This window comes from Benincasa hispida, chromosome 11, assembly GCF_009727055.1.
Source record: "Benincasa hispida cultivar B227 chromosome 11, ASM972705v1, whole genome shotgun sequence".
Taxonomy (NCBI): Eukaryota; Viridiplantae; Streptophyta; class Magnoliopsida; order Cucurbitales; family Cucurbitaceae; genus Benincasa; species Benincasa hispida.
Genome location: NC_052359.1, coordinates 82,917,822 through 82,924,872, shown reverse-complemented (window position 1 = coordinate 82,924,872; position 7,051 = coordinate 82,917,822).

Genomic DNA, 7,051 nt, shown 5'->3' with positions numbered 1-7,051 from the left:
AATTGGGGACGACACACCACTAATGAACCCGGGTATTCCTCGGAGTGATGAAAACCCAAAGAGTGGACTTTGGTGAGTTTGAGAGGACGGAGGACAACGAGTCGTGTAGATGATAAGCAAGTGGGAGTTAAGACAGTGCTATCGTATAGCAAAAATGCTTATTGCATAGAGGAGTTACACGATCGTGTATGAAAAGCTGAACGATCGTTTAGGAAAATCGTATACGATCGTTTACATAAATCGTGAGGTAGACAATCGTTTAGACGGAGAAGCTACTATCGTATAGGCTCTCAGGCGATCGTTTCACGAATTCTTTTTGGGCGGTCGAAAATAATGAATGCACGATTCAAAATGAAAAACCTCTTTTCATTTTTAACCTATCGATTACCATAACCGACGATGCCCACTACTGATGCGTTATTTTATGATGTGAGATTATGGAGGAAATGCAGTGATGGAATTGCGTTGAGCAATCAAGTTTTCTTAGTAGAATCTAAGTGTAAACCCTACTGAGTTTTCTGGTAAGTCCAGGGTCAAACTTAGGGAATTGGAAAACAATATGCGGCGGTAATTTCTCGGAAGACTTTGCGGCAATCGGAAACTCAAATAAGTGTTGGTTTTGTTAATTGCAGTAATGAAAAATAAACAAATGAGGCGGATTTGAGAAAAGTCTGATTGTGTGATAAATGCACTGAGTATGCGGATGAACGGGTTGAGAAGTTCTTTAGCTAGTGTTACTTGGGAATGCATCAGACTATGCGATCATGCTACACCCATGCACAGCAAGTCATTTCCCAATGCAAATGCGGTGCTCCTAAGTCTAGGACGCATGTGTTGAATGAAAAAGTATCCATAGAGCTTATTCTTAAGTCTCTACTCTTGTCCTATGCGATGATGCAAGGTACACAAAGGCAAGGTGACCACACACAATCATATCATATCTCTAGGATGCATGCGATGCGTTAATAGCAAACAGTGTTTATTCCTAAGCTCCTATTTTTTGATTATGCGTTCTAATTTGACTCTCTCGAGCCTAGATTCTAACCTAAATTTCCCAAGTCTAGATCATGTTCTTAGACTACCTTCCTGAGTATCTCTAATGGACGAATGAAGCATACATAATACAAGATAATCGCATAGAATGAAGATTCCCAATTGTGCTAGCTAAATGCTTCTCAACCCATTCAACAAATTTAGCTACTCATGCGTGATAAACAGAGAGTGAACAGATATAAAGAAGTAAATTCCATTTCTATAAATGAGTTTGAATACAAAATAGCAATGGAAGATAAAGGTAGAGAGCCTGATAGCAATCCCTTGCTAACCGAGACTTTTACACTGGCAATCTCTATTCGATTCAAAAGATATTTCTGCTTCCGCAGGAGCTGGCCCTCTCTCTGATCTTGAAGCTTCCGGTGCTCTCCCAAGCTTACCAGAACGATCTATCGGCACAACCTTCTTCTCTCGCATCCGCCTTAAAATAAAAGAAAATCTAAGAATAAGGCTAAACTATCTAAGGAAAAATTCTCTAACTCTCCGAATTGTTGAACTGGTGGACCTCCTTTTCTGAATGATACCTTTGGTATTTATAGAGCTTCGAGGTGAAGGCGGCTTCTCTCTCATGATTGCACAGATAGGATGGCTTTAATTCCCTGATTGATGCGTCGAATATTTGTCACCAAAAAGCTGAATGTACATGTTATCATTAGCGGTTGTCAGCTTAATTCGAATTCGACCGTCATCAGCTTTCTGTCCCATCGTGATTAATTATGCCCTTCACCCAGATGCGCCCACCAAGTTGCACCGACTCTATGCAGCAATCCTTTTTTAGTAGATGTTTGCAAACACAAATCACCACAAAGCCTTGCGATAATGCTGCGCTCGACCAATGATTTTCTGTGATCGTTCTTTCCGCCTTGCGTCAACACATATTCTGCATAAAAATACAAAAATCAACTGTTTATATGCGATGAACGCATGCGACCGCAATGTTGTAAACTTAATGCTTTTGGACGCAATTTAACATATTTTATTAGCGCAAGCTACAATTGTTTAAGAACTTCGCACTATGATAACGTGCATTTCTACGCTATTGATAATGGGCAGAAATGCACATTATCATAATGCTAAGTTCTTAAACAATGTTGGATTGCGTTGATGAAATATATTACTTTGCCTCTGTTAAGCATCAATTTCGTAATATTTCGATCGCATATATTTAGTGCATTAGAACAGTTGATTTTTGTTATTTTGTGCAGAATATGCGTTAATGCAATGCAAAGATTGCAATCATAGGAATTCATTGGTCGAGTTCAACTTCACCGCAAGGATTTGCGTTGATCGTGCTCGCAAACATCCGCTCGAGGAAGATCGCCGCAACTTGGTCAGCGTAACATGGTGGGCGCATCCAGGTGAAAGGATAATTACGAGCGATGGGACAGAAAGCTGATGATAGTCGAATCCAAATTAAGTTAACAGCCAATAACGGTCATAAAGTACATTTAGCTTTATCCGTGACAATTATGCGGCGTATCAGTCAAAAATTAAAGTTGTCCCATCTGTACAACCAGGAGAGAGAAGCCGCCTTTCACCATGGATGCTCTATAAATACCAAGTGCATTCTTCAGAAAAGAAGTTCACCGTTTTTACAATCTTTTGTTCCACAAGTCGCACATCTGTGTTCTTAGTTTTCTTTCATTTTAAGGCGGACGCGAGGGAAGAAGTTGTGCCAGTAGATCGTTCCGATAAGCTTGGGAGAACGCTGGGAGCTCCAAGGACAGAAAAAGGGCCGACGCCTGTGGAAGCGGGAACATCTTTACATCAGAATAGAGATTTCAGTGTAAAAATCCTCGGTCAGCAAGGAATTACTACCAAGCCCTCTACCTTTACTTCCCATTGTCATTTTGCACTCAACTCATTTATAAGAATGGAATTTCTTTCTCTATATCTGTTCACTCTCTGTTATTCACGCATGAGTAGCTAAATTAGTTGAATGGGTTGAGAAGCATTTAGCTAGCACAACAAGGGAATCTTCATTCTTTGCGATTATCTTGTTTATGTATGCTTCATTTGTCCATTAGAGATACTCGGGAGGGTAGTCTAAGGACAGGATCTAGACTTGGAAAGGTCAAGTTAGAATTTAGACTCGGAAGAGCCAGATTAGAACGCATAAACGAGAGATAAGCGCTTAGGAATGAGCACTACTTGTTATCAACGCATCGCATGCATCCTAGAGATAGGATATGATTGTATGCGGTCATCTTGCTTTCATACATTTGCATCATCGCATAGGACAAGAATAGAGACTTAGAGATGAGCTCTATGGACATTTTAGATTCAACACATGCGTCCTAGATTTAGGAGCATCGCATTTACATTGAAAAATGACTTGTTGTGCATGGTTGTAACATGATCGCATAGTCTGACGCATTCCCAAGTAACGCTAGCTAAAGATCTTCTCAACCCGTTCATCGCATACTCATTGCATCTATCAACGCAACTATCTTTTCTCAAATCCTCCACCTTATTTATTTCTTTTTCATCAACGCAAACAACAAACCCAACACTTATTTATTTACTTGGTTACTGCAAAGTTTTCATCAAAAGTACCAATGCAATCTATTTTCACAAGTCCCTGTGTTCGACCCTAGACTTACCAGGAAACTCAGAGGAATTTACATTTGAATTCCGCTGGGGAAACTTGAGTGTACAACACAAATCCATCAACGCATATCATCCTTATTTCTACTTCATAAATACAAGCATCAGCTATCGGCTAGTGTGCGCTACATGATCGTTTACCTAGAGGCGTTTACTAAACGATGTGAGCTTCACCTGGTGGTTTAAGACCCAGTTTGCTCGGCAGAATAATGTAATAGATATCTCATTCCGATTTTGTATGGTTCATTCCGGTCCATTAATCCATGGTTTTATACATGTGTTGTATAAATGTCATATGGTATGCACATATAGATAAATCTCACCTTAGGTTATACATTGGTCATGCATATTCTCTTTATTATAAATGTTATGATTTAGTGAAGCATGATTTAATATACGTAAGTGCATGCTCATGCATCATATAATATAAGGTTATATTTATGTATGCATTATTTATTTAATATAATGTTTATAAGCGTCATAAATACTCCGTTATGTGGTATGTGTGTTTTAGTTGTTTATTTTATAAATAGTTATAAAATGAAATTAGAACTAAAATAATTAGTAAAAGGTTAAAGTGTAGCAAATCTATATATAAAGGACCTTTAGTCTAAGGCGGGTTCTGTCTAGGGTGGGGTATTTAAGGTGACGGCAACTGAACACCCCTATCTGGGAATCTATCTAGAAAGGTGAATTATTATAGATTTGATGCATGCATGCAAGTAAGGACAATCCATTAAAGAGTTTAATGTGACTACTTGGACTTGTTTTATTTCAAAAGCAAAAGTTATTTTTTAGTAAACTTAACAAATGACTTAGATTATAATCAGTAGTCGGATTGCCAAGGTTAATAAACATCTAGGTAGAACATTGAGTGGGAGGTACTTCGGGCATTTGATGTTTCATTTACACCTCTCATGTTTCTCCCTCATAGTCCACACCGTGAGATCTATCATCGGCCTTGTGACACCCTGGGAGTGTCTCCCTAAAGGATGGTGTTTGGGTAGGTCAATATTAAAGTGATGAAAAGGATGTTCATAGTAAGTGGGAGCAGGAAGTGTGACAGCATATCCTACGATCTCTCTCGTTGGATTAAATAAAGTTTTTACGCATCGCCTCGAGGCACCCTGAGTGTGTCCCCCTATACGATGGTTGTTTTGCACGTTTCTTTATTTGATCTCCTGTAAGAGGATTAGGTTACTTAGTCTTTTATCCTGATCTATATTTTTCCCTACAATGAGTGCATTAGAGCGGGACTCTGGGGCCGAAAACGAGGGGTTACACATACGCGGAATTGTTAATGGTTTACAGTTCTGAACCGAAGAAATGATGGCTATTAGGTTCAGTTCCAAGAGTTGGTTCTGCCTAATAGTTGAGAATGTCTCATCTCAGTGAAGGGACATCTGATCACCCCACCGGTGACGTTTGTCCTGCCTCGTTGAGGCATCATTGCAAAAATAGAAGTCTTATCACTTAGGGTACTTAGAATCTGTTTTTCTAAAACTAATTGGTTCAAAAATGTGGTTTTTGCAAAGTCTAATAAAAGTTTATTCGTTTTTCAGCAATGGTTTTAAACGGCTACAACCACTATCAGTTTACTTAGCTCCGAAAAATTGAATGGCCAAAACTATTCGAGTTGGAAACATATGCTCACGACGATTCTCATCATCAAGGATCTGAAGTTTGTCCTTATGGAGGACTGTCCTCCTATTTCACCTCAGAACGCTACTCGAAATGTTCGGGCAGCGTTCGAGCATTGGACACGGGCAAACGAGAAGGCCCAAGCCTATATCTTGGGCTAGTCTTAGTGACGTATTGGCCAAGAACCACGAGTCCATGGTCTCAGCACATGACATCATGGAGTCCCTGCGGGAAATGTTCAGACAACCGTCTGGATAGCTCAAACATGAGGCTCTAAAACACATATTCAGCTCCAAAATGGAGGAAGACGCCTCTGTTCGTGAACACGTGCTGAATATGATGGTCCACTTTAACGTGGTGGAGATGAATGGGTTTAAAATCGATTAGGGCAGTCAAGTTAGCATTATCCTGCATTCACTGCCGGAGAGCTTCCTCCACTTTGTTAACAATACAATTCTTAACAAGTGGACTATACCCTTACCACTATCCTCAATGAGTTGCAGACTTACCAATCCTTACTGAAAAGTAAGGAGAAAAAGGGAGGTGAGGCAAATGTTGTCTCGTCTTCTAAAAGGTTCCATCGAGGTTTGACCTTAGGAACAAAATCTGCACCTTTAACTTCTAACTCCGAAAAGGGGAAGAAGAAAAAGGGTGGTAAAGGGAAAAGGAATGCACCTGCTAACCCGCCACCTGTCACTTAGAAGAAGCGTCAACTGCCGATTGAGAAAGGAAAATGTTTCCACTGTAACTAGGACAGATACTAGAAGAGGAATTGTCCTCGTTATCTAAAGGAAAAGAAGGCAGTCAAGGCTAAGGCCAAGGTAGACAAAGGTTAATGTAATTTACATGTGTTAGAAACTTGTTTAGTGGAGAATGATGATTCTGCTTGGATAATTGATTCGGGCGCCACTAATCATATTTGTTTTTCTTTTCAAGTGATTAGATCTTGACGACAGGTGAAGGATGGTGAGTGGAGTCTGGTGAGATGATGTTGCGAGTAGGCATCGGCATGACGTCTCAGCTGTGGCAGTGGGAGGCATCCAATTATCTTTACAGAATAGGTTTCTTGTATTAAAAGATGTCTTTGTAGTTCTTGAACTAAAAAGGAACCTTATTTCTGTAAAGTGTCTGTCATAATGCAATTACACTCTTTCTTTTAAATTGAATAAAGTGTTCATTCATAAGGATGGTGTTGAAATTTGTACAGCTAAATTGAAAAATAATTTGTATGTAATAAGACCGTTAGCCTTAAGTTCCCTCCATAACATAGAGATGTTTAAATCTGTCGTAACTCAATCTAAACACCAATGAGTTTCTCCGGGAAAAAAAATTGCCTAACTTTGGCACATTTGATTAGGGCACATCAATCTCAATAGGATTTAAGATTGGTGAAGAATGACCTTCTAAGCGAGTTAGAAGAAAATTCTTTACCAGTGTGCGAATCTTGCCTTGAGGGTAAGATGACTAAAAAATCTTTTACTGGAAAAAGGTTATCGAGCCAAAAAGCCTCTAGAATTAGTACATTCTGACCTTTGCGGTCCTATGAATGTGCAAGCTCGAGGAGGCTATGAGTACTTTATCAGTTTTACTGATGATTACTCGAGATATGAGTATGTCTATTTGATGTAATGAAAGTTTGAATCTTTTGTAAAGTTCAAATAATTTAAGGCTGAAGTTGAGAATGCTTTGGATAGACGAATTAAAACACTTCGATCAGATCGAGGTGGAGAGTTTTTGGATTCTAAATTTC